We start from the raw sequence: 16,058 nt of genomic DNA on the forward strand, positions 1-16,058 counted from the left end.
CTTTCATCAATACAAATTATTTCCACTATTTTAAGTACTAAACCAACATTAATAACATCAAAACTCATGAAATCAGTCCTCAAGTCATTGTGGGAGTTCATAGAGCCCACACACCAAAATCCAACATAAATAAAGCTACCCACATGAATATATGAACTTATAAGTGCAATATAACTTCCATGAACTAAGATTTGAGAGCTTGATCGTCATATACCTTCTTAGATGATAAAGGTCAGATTTTTTTGCCACAAGAAAACTCCAAGAAACCATGGAAATGTAGTTCTTCTCCTTGCCTAAGTGAATCTCCAAGTAGTTTTGAGCTTGTGGTAGAAATTTCAAGTGATTTGGTGCAAGTTTGAGAGGTGAAATGAAGAAGGAACTTTGGTCTCTTTCTCTTGGTGTTGTACAGCTGGAATGGAAGCAAAAGAGGTGGCAATTGAGGTTAGTATATGGACGGTTTTAATCTAGTGTGATGCTCCCATGTGAAACTAAAATGTGTGGCTCTCATTGATTCAAAGGTCAACTCTTTTTCTGGCATGCACGCGCGCGTTTCGTGCTCGATTCCTCTCGAATTTGTTTCACTTATGCACTAAACCTCCAATGCACTTGTATTCATACTATTATTATTCACTCTTAATAGTCTAGAATAAATTCCTTAATTCTCCAATTAACCTCTCCGACTCGATATATGTGAATTTTTTATTTATACGCGCTACGGCGAAACCTCTAAGAAATTCTGATAATGATAGTACTACTACTAATAATTGAGTACTTAAACATAAAAATACCTATTTTTAAGACTGATGTATAAGTCTCCAATTTTTCAAACTCACTGTATCGCCAAATCGATCGCTGTCTCGAAAACGTGTATTCACTATTCTCACTAAACGAGCTTCCAAAAATTAATTTCCATAACAAGTCATTTTAAAAATACATGAAAGTCATAGTTCCATGTAATTGGGTCTAAAAAGGTTAGAAAATAATATTCGGGGCAAACAGGTAATTAAATATTTAAATAAACTTGTAATAGGAGTTTAAAATAAATAAATTCTTTTCGAGTCCTCACGACTTTTCTTAATCTACTATTGATTATTCTTATTTTTTTTAAAATTAATACACTCTCAATTCAAATATAGTTTTGAAAAATGTGTACTCGTTGTTCTGAACTAAACGAGTTTTCGAAAAGTAACTTTTCTAACAAAACGCTTTAAAAACATAAGAGAGGCATTTTTCCATATAAATGGATTTTAAATAGTCGAATTAAATAATTAATTAAGCCAGTAAAATAAAATAAAATAAAGAAAATTTCGGGTCTTCACACAACCTGTGCCGCCGCGGCCGCATGTTTGCTCCGACCAAGATCTGGCACCGTTGGCACCATAGGTCCCAGTCAACAAGAAATGGTATGTCGTGGTTTCTGCCATCGCCGCCTCTGCAGTTCCTTCCCTTGTCATGGCCCGCGGCCACCGCATCAAGTCTATCCTACAAATCCCCTGTGTGATCTCCGATTCTGCTGAGGCCATAGAGAAAACCTCCATCGCTATTAGTCTTCTCAAGAAAATTGGGGCTTACCCTGATGCTGAGAAGGCTAAAGACAGCCAGGATATCCGCCCAGGAAAGGGTAAGATGTGTAACCACTGCTACATCTGCAGGAAAGTCCTTTGGTTGTGTATGGTACTGAAGGGACTAAGCTCGTGATGGCCTTTCGTAACATTCCTAGAGTCGATGTGGCCATTTGAATTTGTTGAAACTTGCCCCGGAAGGTCACGTTGAGAGATTTATTGTTTGGACGAAATCAGCATTTGAGAAATTTGATGAGATTTACGGGTCATTTGATAGAGGATTAAAGCAGTCATCTGGTAAACTTTAGATATTAAAGCATTTCTATAATCTTAAGATATTAATTGTATTTGTCAAGCTGCTATTTGAGCTGCAAATTTCTTTTGCATCTGTTACATAGAAACTTTCTTCAAGTGAAGAACATTTAACTATTTAACTTTGACAAAGATATGAGTAGGGTAAGGGCGAAAATATACATCAACACTTTAAGGTAACTGGCGCAGTTCTTTGAGAATGGTGCCTGAGGGATCTTGAAAAACATTTTGACCATTCAAGGATATCCATGATATTAATTATGATGTATTAGATTATAGAGCTGTCCTATCCTTCTACAGTCTGTCCTTTTGTTACTGATATTATGCAGAAGAAATTCTAATAACAAAAGAGTTACTATCATATCCATCTTCGTTTCCTGACAAGCAATGCCGCTAAGAAAATAGATTCATTTGGACCTTTCCTTAGTTAAGAAGTTAAAAGAAAGGCATGGGCAAAACTGGTATTTCCACTATTTTTAAAGGCAAAGAAGATTTTTTCAAATGTTACTGTACTTCCTTCCGCTCTTTTTGCCCCCATTTGAGAACTTTCAGTTGAAATTGTTGTGGCTCAATATGCTTAGTTGTATGGTAATCTTTCTAGGTGAAGGTAGAAGACCAACTACTAGTTAATTGACATAAATGCTCTTATTTGCACAAAAGGTGAAAGCAATGATGGAATCAACAATAATATAACTCAGAGAGTATCCAGATATTGCTGCTAATGGTTATCTGGGGTGCCTTTGTTCTTAAGCAAGTGGTGAATTCGATGCCCTTGTTTGGTATTGATTATTGACCTGCAAATTTATGTTGAAGTGCATGTGCATTCTTCTACTTGTTTATCTTACCAGAATATGATGTGCCTGTGTGTTTCCATGGGAGGAAATAGTTTTGATTGCAGGCTTTGGAGTTGAACTTATTATATGCTATGTTTTCTCAACATTCTATTCATAGAATAAGTAAGAAAATGATCTTCTTGCTTTCGTTTGCTCCTGCCTAACAACTAACCTGTTGAAACAGGAAATTTACACTAAGCTCTAAGTTCCCCTGCCTTGTTTTGTTGATGTCTATAAGTTCCCTTATGACGTCGATGCTGCAATTTTTGATCGCTAAGTTCCCCTGCCTTGATTTTTTGATGTCTATAAGTTCCCTGACGATGTCGATGCTGCAATATTTGATGAAGTTTGATATTACAGATCATGTGAGAAACCTTGATATACTTATCACATCCGGATCATGAAGACACTGAAAAGCAGGTATTCATTGCATGCAGTCTTCTGGCATCTTAATTTCCATGCCTTGATTGTTAAAATAGTTTGGTTTTACTCTTCTTGCATTGTTATTAAGATAGTTTGGGTTTATTCTTCTTGTGTTGTTGTTAAGTGGTTAAGTCTATGGCAACCTAGAGATTCTTATGTTATATCTATTGCAAATCCCCGTGTTGACCACTCTTTGCAAAAAAGATAGTTTCCATGAAAGCACAAGTTGTGTGCATCGACTCTTTAGAGGATTGATTGGGACTTGAAATTAATGGACATGATGTGTATTAGCATTCTGCATATGCAACAGTGCTCCTAAGTTGTTTTATTACTTTGAATCTAATACAATTGGCTACCAATTATGCTCCTAAATGGCATTCTGTTAGCTCGTATCCATTATGTGTAACATTCTTTTGCAATTTGTGGTGGCTGCCTATGGTTCTCATTAATTTTGTTGGCCTGGGTTATAAATGAATGATGGGGCTCAAATCTTTTCTTGTCAAAACTGCTATAGTTATTATGATTTTCTTCTATATTTGTTCAAGGAGTTGACATGTAAAATTTTTTAAAAAAAAATGGTGTTGACATGTATGATGAATCTTGTTAACAGATGCTGAGGAAGTTAACTAAACAGCTGAATAGTGAGGATTGGACGTGGAACAACCTAAATACCTTGTGATGGGCAATAGGATCTATATCAAGATCAATGATGGAGGAACAGGTGTATTGCTTTATGCTGTATATTTTTCCTATTTTTTAGTCTTTCTTCGCTGAGTGACTATTTTCTGGCTTCTCTCTACTCAGAATGAGACCTTGCGTTTGGATTGCTTTCAGTTTTGTGGTTCTTTTTCTTTTTCACCATTTTCTTACTTTTATTTTTTTGCATCAACTGTGACAGGAAAACAGATTTCTTGTGATGGTGATACGTGATTTGTTAAACCTTTATGAGATTACAAAAGGCAAAGACAACAAAGCAGTTATTGCAAGTAATATAATGTGAGATGTTAAACTACATTTTCATTCTGATAGAGTAGGTAGCAGTAACTAGGTATTCTTACGTGATAACTTTATCTCAGTTTTTAACTATTTGCAAATGAAATTTATTCAGGAAAATGACCGTGAACTCCAGTTTTCCATGGTTGATGGTGATTTCAAGAAGTTTGAAGGAAAATGGTCTGTCAAATCTCGTAAAAGGTAAATTCTGGTGTAAGATATTTTGCATCTCCTTCCTGGTGATGTGTGTTTTTGAGGATGATTAAAAACTCAAGTATATGAATGAAAGTGAAACTGATACCTACATATGATTGTTGGAAGATGGAAAAAAAAGAGCTCTATCCAGGCAACCAGTTTTACTCCAAGCTGATTAAGAACTTGCAGAAGTAGCAACTTGAAACATGAGAGCTATATGAGGATTTGATTGCCCAAATGAAAGAGTTACTTAAGACAGTTTATGCTATCGCTTATATTCCAAATTTGCTAGCTATGCAAATATGTCAAACAAATAAGCTATTGGAAGTAATTGATGATATTCTCTTTATTTTAGCTAAAACTCTATTTTGACTGATTCTTTTACTTCTTATCAAGTTGACAGTAGTTGGAGTCTTGTTGTGTATGATTATTCATTCAATTTAGTTGTGTAAGGTTGTAATAGCTTATTTTCAGAATAAAGTCTATTCTAATGCACATAATACTTTATTTTCGATGAAATCTAATTTGATATTAATCATGAGGAGGCTGTTGGATATGATGATAGAGATGGTTGAAGTCTAACATTAGTGGTGCAATCTATGCTTTAGTTAAGAAATGTAGTACTCAATTTTTTTGGGAAGGATATGTATTGACCATTAGTGCCTGAACTGATTATGTGGGATTTGGGACCCAATATTTTTGGTTGGCTTTTATTTTGATTAATTTACAGATGCTTGTGGCCATATATATTAATTTGTGACTTCATTCTACACTAATTTTGCCTTTTATCAAATTGAATGTTCTACTATAATTTGTTGAAAATGCTATATTCATAATGGTCAATTTCAGCCCTTCAAAACAAAGTTGATTTGCAAGTTCACTAAGTAATGACTATTTTTGTCACTGAATAATGGGACTGATAGTGACAAGCTTTGGTCGTCACTATAAATTTTAAATTTGTGACAACTTTTGCTACATCTATGACAAAAATATAGGTGAAATAGTGATAAGAAAAGTCATCACAAAATGATGTCCTTTAGTGATGACTTTTTCCTCGTCATTGAATAACAAGATTCTGTGACGACTTTCAAAAGGTGGTCACATTGACTCATTTGTGACATAGAATTTGCGACAACCATGTGACAAAAGGAAAAGTCGTCACTATATCCATATAATGACGACTTTGTGGCTTTTAGTGACGATTTTTTGTTGTCACAAAAGGCCAATTTTCTTGTAGTGATAGCTCCTGAGAGTTTCTATATCTTTGAATTGTTTCTATTTACATTTCTAGCTTGAATTATCATTTATTGAAATGTTATTACTCGACTTGAAAAATTGGGATTGTTATTTGAATAACGTGCTTGCATGTGTGTTCTTGGCCTCACAAGCGTTTTTGCTCACCCCATAGATTTGTTTTCCTTAACAAGAATAAATGAAGTGGAACTTGATGGAACCCTCTTTTGATGTACTCTTGTATTAGGTTTCAAATGTATTTGGCTAGACTTTTGACTATTGCATATTTTGGAATCGAATGTATCTTTTGGAAATCCTGATGTAAGGATTGGATAACTTATGTATCGTGATCTTATGGTATATGGTTGGAGAAGTTATAGAAGTTTTCCACACTTCTTTACTTTGACTTATCGCTTTAGATACTATTGTATTAAGCTTGAATGGAATTTGTACCGAGTCCTGAAGAAAGTTGAACAGGCGTTCCGCGGATATTCTTTGGTTCGCCTTAGGGAGAAGTAAGGGCGTCACATTTCTCGTAGGGATACTCAACGTCATTTGATAACTAAATTATAGTTTGAGGAATTAGAATAATAAATGTCAAAGCATGACCTTTGCATGGTTGCACATAATGAAATACTATTATGCTACACCTTTCTTGAAATAAAAAATGTGCAAGAATGTAAGTTGTATGTCACTGAATAGTGATAATTAATTTTTGCATGATAGAAATTACCTTTAGTTTTAATTCCTTTAAATCGGTTACAGAGCCATGCAGGATCATTTTGCTTGTTTATTACAAAGCCTAAAGGTACATCTAATAAAACTGAATTCTAAAAATTGAATTTTAAAACCTAAATGTGAAATCTAAATCCATTAAATTAGTCAATTGTTATGTACTAAATCTGATACATCTGAATGTATATCACATTAAATAATAAATGAATAGGTTATCATTTATTTTTTGGAGTGTCTTTTGCATGAAAAATTTTGTGCCACTTAATTAATTAAAATGCTATATTTTTTGTTATCAAATGTTTCTCTTTTTTTTTGGGCAAACCCTGTCCATGAAGTGGGGATGCCAACTTCTTATTTTATTAATTAAATAAGAAATAAGTACTGTGACGATCCTACCTCTCTCTAAGACATACCCCAGGGTTTAGCGGACCGCCTGCCTATCTTTCGCCAGGACTCATTCACTCTCTTCATCAAGAAAACAAAGTATAACTTCAAAAGTAAATGAAACAGCAGTTCCCAAACTTAGAATGTACATTTACTCATTTCTATCTCAAACATTTATACATTCCCAAATATAACAAAAGATTCAAGTTCTAGATAACTTCCAACCCTAACCAAGCACTAGCACGAGTACAATCACAAAAGTAAAAAATTAGACGACACCAGCCTGTACCAGTCTCATGCCTATACTTGTACCCCTTGTAAGGAAAACAAAAACTAATATGGTGAGCCAAATCTCAATGAGGTTGCAAAACATCATGCAAACCCAAGTAGCGAGTTGACTATTATATAAAACTTGAAATATTAGAGTAGTGAGCATAAAGTTCATAAAAGTGAGGAATAACACTTTACATAGCAAATTGTTAGGTATACAACATTTCCAGGTAAAAGGATACAGTCGCTTTTGCGAGCTAACTCAGCCATAGCTTTACCAAGCAGTAGTTGACACTCTGTCAACTTCCAAGTAGAGTAACTAGTCCAGTAGTACACTACTAAACTCCAATCTTTGTCCACCATTCAAACCTCCTACCGGGCCCGATCTCCACTATAAACAGTAGTGGTAATACTTGAACATACCAATTAGTCGAGAAGATAACACTCCACCCGACAAAACAGTGGACCCAGGGTTCGTTATCTAATCGACCAGGCTCTTGCCGACTCGACTCGATTAACTGGCCAACAGGGTTTTGGAATTCCAGACAGTATTCAAGTCATACACATAGATATATCAAACCAATTGTGACCAGTGTACAGTAATAAGTCACATTAGGGCAAGTACGATAAAGTACACCCTTGTCCGATCAAACAAGTCAAGTACTATCCAATCACATCAACAAAACATTTCATTCAAGTATCAAGTTCAATCATATACTTGGAAACACTCACTAATAGTTCACAGTGTGACAGCCCCACCTCACTTTAAGGCGAACCAAATGGTTCGGTGGACCGCCTGCCCATCTCTCACCGGGACTCAGTCAAACCTCAAATAAATCCGAAATCAAAACACGAGAATAAGTATAACAACAATCCAAAACTTAAAGCGTAACTTATATACATTTCTATCTCAAAAGGGAGTACAAACATCGAATATACAAAGGTTCTCAATTCTTCATACATCCAACCCGTGCCAAGCACTAGGGCGAGAACTATTACAAAATTCAGAGATCTAGACTAAGCTAGTCTATACAAAGCTCCCGTCCTGGCTCGCCTTCCCCTGTTAAGGAAAACAAAACTAAAGGGATGAGCCAAAAGCGCAGTGAGGTTCTGAACACACAATCAAACAATAAGTCCATTGAAAGCGATAATCAAACAATAAGTCAAGAAACATTTACGATATAAAGCAATAACAACACATTCATTAAAAGGATACGTGCTCACAGGGAGCCATTCATTCATTCATTCTCCTTTCATTCCCTTATTCCTCCAATCATTTGAAAAAATTTATTTTTGTGAGTAAAAACCCCTCATTTTCAATATCAATCGTTCATTCATTTCATTCATCTCCTTCCAGATGTTGGCCGGACTCCACCAGATTACAAGGTAATACTCGAGTATACCAAACATTCACCTAGGGTCACCATACCTCCCGACCGAGTCTGCTTTCTGGCTCGAGTTGATCGGTAACGAAGGGCAGGGCCCAATTCAGCCAAAAGGCTTACATTCATGCACAAGTAACATTTCAATCATTGAATCATTGAAAATTTCACATTTATTTAGGTCCAGTGCGATAAAGTACACACTCGTCTAGAAAACTTGTTTTGGCAATCATTGAAAGCACTTAACACATTATCAAACAATAACAACAAGCCATGAAATCAAGAAAAATATAACAAACAAGGAGCACTCACCTATTTACGCAAAACAACGTCCAAAATATCCTTCCAGATATTATCCTCAGTCGCCAATGAAACCAAAGATTAAACGAGAAAGAATATTACAGTTCATCTAGCACAAACAATTAGGTGAAATCAAAGAAATTCGACTAATTACGAGTAAAACGTATAAAGATGAATTTAAAGTGAAAAAAAGCATTTGGATATGAGAACGGGAATAACTAAGGGTTTCACGAACAAACGTAAAACTAAACTCAAAAGGGTTATAAAATTTCTAACGGAAAACACTTGAACCAAAGACAAATCAGAATCCAAATAGATAGGCTAAGGAAATATTCTTTCTAAATCATTTATGTGGCTCAAAATCAATATATAATCAAGTAGATATTATATAACAAATGTCCTGATAAAAATCATGTGAAAAGAGGACCAAAATACCTAAGAAAATCCTAAACCACTCCTCTTTATTTTGGCAAGAAATAAGTAATTAGTTGATGGTGAAAACTAGATAGTTGTAGCTATGCATCACGTTTGAAAACGGTTAAAATGGTCACCACCTTCCTCAGGTGGAAAAGTACAAGTTCAGAAAAAAGTGGTTCATTTATTACCCTATGAGAGGGTCTAGGTAGTACGAAACGAAATAAGTCCAACTTGTTACAAAAATCACATTTTCAAATCCACTTTAACTCACTCAATTTACAAGAAAAGAAATGGACAGCACTTCCCCTTATTTTCTTCACTTTCACCCTACAATCAAATACCCAATCTTACAAGAATCAACCACAATCACACATACGGTTCATAAGCAATAAAACACATCCAATTAGGCCACAATATCTTTCAATCAAAACTAATTAGAAGTTTAAAAGCCAACCATAAGAATACCCCCAAATTAAACCCTAAAATCGGAATTTCCGCACAAACCAGAAATTTTCCTCAAACAGTCGTAATTAACGCACAAAAGCTCCATTTAACACCATTTAGAACTATCAATCCAAGACCAACCCATGATTATAATATAAAATCAGAAAATCACCTAATAAATCAGAAATTCACCATAAACTCCTTCAACCCATGAAACCTTCCGCAAAACAACATATTTAACCACTATGAAGCACTAATATACCGTTATGAGAACAAAAAGGGAACTTTCTTAACCACTCACCTTATAACTCAAGAAAGATAGAACCTTAAATGTGACAGCCCCACTTTCCCCTAAGGCGAACCAAAGAGGTTAGCGGACTGTCTGCCCAACTCTCATTGGGACTCAGTCGTTCACTCAAACAAAACCGGAATAAAACTACAAGAATCAAATCGAATTGGACGGGCCGCTGCCACGTCATCATGCAACCAGGTACAAGCTGTGAGGACTCACAAAATTTACTTATTTAATCTCCTATTTCTAGCTTATTTAATTATTTATTTGGTCTTTTACTCCGAATATTATTTTCTAAGCTCTTGAGACCTAATTACATGGAAATATAGTTTCATTATATTTTTAAAATGACTTGTTTCAAAAATTAATTTTCGGAAGCTCGTTTTGTAAAAATAGTGAACACGTCTTTGGAAATCTTGATCGATTGAGAGTACAATAGGTTTGAAATATTGGAGACATGTACAATGGACCTAAATTAGGCATTTTAATGTTTAAATACTCAAGTGATAGTTATTAGTACTATCGTTATAAGAATTTCTCGGAAGTTTCGCGTTATTGCGCTTAAATTGGAGATACGCGTTTTCACACGCGCAATTTAAATTGAGGAACTTTAGACCCTTATTTTGGGACAATTAAGAGTGAATAATATTTATATGAATATAAATGCATTAGAATTTTAGTACACTAGTGAAACAAACGCGAGAGGAATCGAGCACAAAACGCGCGCGTGCGCGCACTTTTTGCGGTTGACTTTTGTGCACCCAATCCTTAGTCATTAAGCTTCCTTTGGAAGCCTCATTTCAGACCACAATTTCTCTCTCTTGCTCCCTCATCTGGCCGAACAACAAAGCAAGAAAAACAGCTCAAGAGTTCTTCCAATTCCTCCATCAAATCTTCACCAAACCTCTTCCAATTCACTCCAAATTCGAACTACACTTAGCTTAACACTTGAGGAGTATTTTGAGCTGCAAAAGGGAGCTGAAAAGCCACGGTTTTCTGGAGCAAAGAGTGACCAAAATTTCTGATCTAATCATCCAAGAAGGTAGCAAATCATCCAACCCATAGATCTTAGTTTTTGTAAGATTTATTGCACATATAAGGTTATATAATCATGTGGGTAGCCTTGTTTATGGTATAAAATGTGAAAGTGGGCTCTATGAACTCCCACTCTTGGGTTGTTGCTGATTTGATGTTGGATGATGAAATTAATGGTGGTTTAGTGCTTATATTAGTAGATTAATGTTGTATTGTTGGTAGAAAATCAAAGGAGGTGCTTGGAGCAAAAGTGACCGTTTTACCCCTGCCTTGTCCGACCGTTTTCGTGCCAGATTTTGAGATTCTAATGAATTGATTATGTTTTTTATCTATTATTGTAAGTGTGTACAAAATTTCATTGAAAAATAACATGATTTGGTTGGTCAAATGAGTTGATTTCGAAAGTTAGCAAATCTGGAAAATGATTCCCGTATTGCCCAGGCAGTCATTTTGTATCGGCCATAACTCTTTACTCCGATGTCGAAATCAAGTGCCGTTTGTGGCATTGGAAACTAGACATTCCCAGCTTTCCATTGGTACCAAATGCACGATCTGGTTCCACTTGAGTGATCCACACCATTCAATTGAAAATCACTGTCCTGTTTCATTGCTCTCCAGGGGGCAGGACAGAAATTGCTTCTTGATGCTCAAAAACGAGCTATTTGTGAATGGAATTTGAAAATGGTTTCTTCTGAGAAAATTCAGCTTTAGAAGAGAGCTTTCCAACGCCATCAACCACACCCAATTACAAGTTGAATGGAGTGAGTTGTGGCCAAAGTTTGAAACTGCTACAGTGATAGAATTTTCCACTTGGACAGATTTGTAACTAACAATGATTTGGGACTTGTTGTTTTGGAAACTTTGATGTCCGACATCTACCAAACTTTAGATTAGATGTTCCTTGGACTTTGTTTCACAAATAAACCAGATTTGGGTTGGTTGCTTTGGACAAAATGTTTGAAAAGGAAAGAAGAGCTAGAAGACAGTTTTACCTTGGGAAATTTCCTGAACTTTGATGGTTTAGTTAACTACCTTCCCGTGTGAATTTTCAAATGAAATTTGATAGAAGAGTAATCCTCATATGGAGGTTTAATTGTACAAAATTTGGTAATATTCTAAGACCATTTTGATATGCAAATGATGTCACAAAATTCGCTCATCGAATCTGGAAAACTTTTCGTTTTCTCTTAGCCAAATGGTCAAATCTGATTTGGAGAGTTTTATTTCTAGAATTTGGATGTCAATGGTCTTTAAATTGCTCAGTGGATGTTTATGAACTCTTGGTTTCAATAATGGAGAGATTTGGAACTGATTTCATGGTACAAAAAGTTTGTAAACGAAAGAAAAGTGAGAAGGTAGTTTAGCCTTGGAACTCTTCATAAACTTTGGTTGTTTTAATGACTACCTTACCGTGAGAGTTTTTGTACGAAACTTAGTAGAAATGTTGTTCACACATGGAAGATTTAGTGTACCAAGTTTGATGTATTTCTAATGCCAACTTGATGACCAAATGATATTTCGAATCTAGTTTTAAACCTGGAAAATAGCCCAACAGTCTTAACTTTTTCAGCAACTTGGAGGTACTATATCTTGGTGCTCGAAACTCCATTTCTCGTTCCGCTTGTTTTGTTATACTCTTGGATTGCAACACTAATTGATTTCCAAATTTCAAAGGTTAGTTCAAAACAAGTGAATTTTGCCGAATTTCTAAAGTTGGCCAAAAACCAACTTAAATCTGTCTTGGTAATTCAAGTTACCAACTTTGAGCCAAAATTTGAGTGCCTTTCACTTACATTCGTGGAAAAGTGTCTTCTAAGAACTTTTAGTACTTTGAAAGAGGATTCCAACAGTACCAAGTTTTCCAATTTTGGACTTGTGGAGAGTGAAATATGATTTTTCAAATATTGCTTGTTAAATCTGGAATTTTCTAACTTAAAGGAAACTAAGGGTTTCAAACCCTCCATTTTCCTTCAATATCATTTGATCGTTTTACATTTGATTTCAAAGATGGAAATCAGATTTGTCTTGTATTTTAAAACCCACTTTTGAACCTCGAGTTACACGAACTCTTAGACTCGTCTCTGCGTTAATTTCTTAGATTGTACTAGTGTACAATTTTCCTCGATAATTAGAATGATTTTGAGTGGTAGTTGATTATTGTTTGCTCAGGCACTCGAGGGAATCTCCCAGAGGAACTCGGAGCGGACACCTAAGACGCTTGTTTAAGAACTACTCGCTTGTTTTGACTAGGTGAGTGTTCCATATAGGAATACGTAATTGGAATAAGTCTATGACATGCTTAACCCATGGTCATTAAGTATTTACCACACTCATGCACATTTGAATAATGTATACTTGAATTACTCGACATGAAACACCTGAAGTAGGTATATTTGAACTATTCGATATGAAATGCTTAAAGAGCATACTTATGTGATTACTTGAAATACTAGATATGAAATGTTTGGAGAGCATATTTTCATGATGTGTTTAAATGATTAATTATGCTATGACAGCATAAGTCGGTTGGAGTAAATCTCCTCGACTCTTACGTGGTGAAAGTGAAAAACGGCCAATGGCGGCCTATTGAAATGACATATGTCTACCAATTAACCGTAATTACTACCGTTAACCGTTTACCGTTTACCGTTAACCGTGTTTACTTACCGTTTTCTAATCTATTTGGTTACTTGCTTACTTGGTTATCTGCTTACGTGATCACCAACTTACTTGGTTACTTGACCACCTGATTACTTCATTATCATGGATCACATGTTATATGAAGCTGTCCATCATTATTAGGCGAGTGTGTACTTTACCTCACTCGACCTACTCAAATGATGAATTTTACCTTTTGTCGAATTACTTGGTTACCTGTGCATGTTGTAAGCTCTAAGCTGAACTTGGGCCCTGCCCTTGGTTACTGACCTACTCGAGCCAGGACTGGGCTCGGTCGGGTAGGTTGGAACCCTGGGCCACCGTTTCGGTATACTCGAGTATTACCACTGGAGGGATAAGGCGATGGCCAGACCGTACCGTGGGGATCAGAAGTCATAAGGTGCAGATGACCGACAGAATTCCACTGGAACACCGTATCCTACCGTATATGTTTACCTTGTATCATGATAATTGTTTCATGCTAAAATGTCAACATGAAATCCTGAACTATGCCTGTGATATGCTCCATACCTGTTACCTGACCAATGTACTTATATCATGATACCTGTCTCATGATAAATGTCTCATACCATGATAAATGTCTCAAATTACTCGTACAATGATTATCACCTCATGATAACACGCCATTGTGTAACATTGAACCATGCATATGATATGCCCAACTTACTTGATTTATTTGAACTGTTAGAGTGTATTGGAACCTCACTGGGCTGTGTAGCTCATCCCACGTTGTGGTTTTCTTTTACAGGGTTCGAGACCAAGGGTGCTCGTGAGTAGTACTAGATTGTTTTCTTTGAAAACTTTAAGTTATATTATAACGGATGGCTATTGTACCCTTTTCCGTTGGGTTGTATTTAAGCTTGGAAGCTGCATAATTGTAAGTGTGAGATATTTGGAGTACTTTAATTATGTATTGAAGTTACTTAAAGTATTTCGAGCTTTTGAATGATGGATTGTAGTGAGTCCTGGCGAGAGCTGGGCAGGCGTCCCGCGGATACCCTTTGGTTCGCCTTAGGGAGAAGTGGGGGCGTTACACAAGCACCATTATGACATGAGAGAATGTACATTCCGAAATACAAATTTCACATAAACATGAGGAAACACTTTAATATGTACATATTAATAAGTTTACCAACCAAAAGAAAACATTGGATTAAAATACATTTAGTGTGACGACCCCACCTCCCCCTAAGGCGTACCAAAGGGTTCGGCGGACCGCCTGCCCAACTCTCGCCAGGACTCACTCACTATCTTAATCGAGTCACGTACACACATCCATGAACCATAAATAACATTCCCAATTCACGCTTATAATTTACATTAATAGAAATCGAGGTACAAAGTCTCAACACACCCAACTAGTTCAATACGTATACAATCCAAGTACAACATGTTCCATTCGAGGAATAGCGCGAGTACAAGACCAAAAAGTCAAAAGTCAAAACAAAAGGCTACGCTAGTCTTTTACAAGTCTCACGCGTCACTCGTACCCCTGAAAGGAAAACAAATGGAGTGGAATGAGCTAAAAGCCTAGTGAGGTTCCAAATAGCAAATTGACCATTATTTAGAAGTACAAGTTTTCGGTATAACAAAGTAACAAGCATGAAGAGTTCATAAAGGTGAGCAATAACACGTCAAGTAGCAATCTTAAAATGAGCGAGTGTAGAAGTTTTTCAAAAGCAACAATAATCCAATAAACAATAGTCACTCCAAAGTATAAGGATACAGATGACTCTCAGGAGCCAAATTCCCGTTGCATTACCAGAAGCTTGATCACGTAGTAGTTGACACTCCGTCAACTTTCAAGTAAGTAACCAATCCAGTAGAACACCACTTACACGACTCTCCGTCCACCGTTCAAACCCCCAGCTGGGCCCAAAATCCTCAATAAACACGGGTGGTAATACTCGAGTATACCGATTAGTCGAGGAGATATCACTCCTGTGAGGCCCCAGTTCGTTCTACGTTGATATATTCATTAATTGGGCGGTAACGTTTGGTTTTGGGAGTATTTCGAAAACCCTAAGTAGGGATTAAGATTTAAACCCTAAGTTCCGGTTAAGATTGAAAACCCGTTTTTCTACATTTTCTTTATTAGAAAATTCCCCAGATAATTTTTATTGAGTAAATAGAGTTTTTAGATGATTTTTCTAGTATTAGTTGGTTTTTGAGAAATTAAGAACGTATATCGGACGTGGGACCCACTAGTGCGAAAAGTTCGGAAAATTTCGGCCAACTAGGTTAAGTTCTGAATACTGGATTTAATTTACCGGGTGTTATGAGATAATTGAAGGTTGATATATGGATGAGAGTGGAGAGAGACAAAGTGATAAACTTGCATTAAATAGGGTGACATGTGTCACCATATGATTAATTCTTGTTTTGACTTTTTGTTCAACCTTTTTCCAAATTCTAAATAAAACCAAAAATTGACCAAAAATCCCTCAAAAACATAGAAGCTTGGCCGGCTCTCTCCCTTGAAGAAACAAGAAAAACCTCTCTCAATTTCATACTCCAATCTTGCCCAATCTCACAAACTAACCGGTTAATCTTGAATTCCTTCCATAAA

General features: G+C 36.0%; 2 long non-coding RNA genes and 1 pseudogene across 2 annotated transcripts; all 3 read left to right on the plus strand.

The window, feature by feature from the left end:
* The window catches only part of LOC113735762 (large ribosomal subunit protein uL4-like), a 78,815-nt pseudogene extending 76,945 nt beyond the window's left edge, over positions 1-1,870 (plus strand).
* A 1,875-nt stretch (positions 1,871-3,745) lies between these two features.
* Positions 3,746-4,301, plus strand: LOC113733799 (uncharacterized). Its single transcript, XR_003459151.2, has 3 exons — positions 3,746-3,851; positions 4,029-4,126; positions 4,239-4,301. It is a non-coding gene; the product is annotated as an uncharacterized lncRNA (long non-coding RNA).
* A 6,183-nt stretch (positions 4,302-10,484) lies between these two features.
* Positions 10,485-14,472, plus strand: LOC140037673 (uncharacterized). The gene is made up of 3 exons (XR_011841649.1): positions 10,485-10,817; positions 12,980-13,060; positions 14,238-14,472. It is a non-coding gene; the product is annotated as an uncharacterized lncRNA (long non-coding RNA).
* The last annotated feature ends 1,586 nt before the right edge of the window (positions 14,473-16,058 follow it).

This window comes from Coffea arabica, chromosome 3c (assembly GCF_036785885.1).
Source record: "Coffea arabica cultivar ET-39 chromosome 3c, Coffea Arabica ET-39 HiFi, whole genome shotgun sequence".
In the NCBI taxonomy this organism is placed as follows: domain Eukaryota; kingdom Viridiplantae; phylum Streptophyta; class Magnoliopsida; order Gentianales; family Rubiaceae; genus Coffea; species Coffea arabica.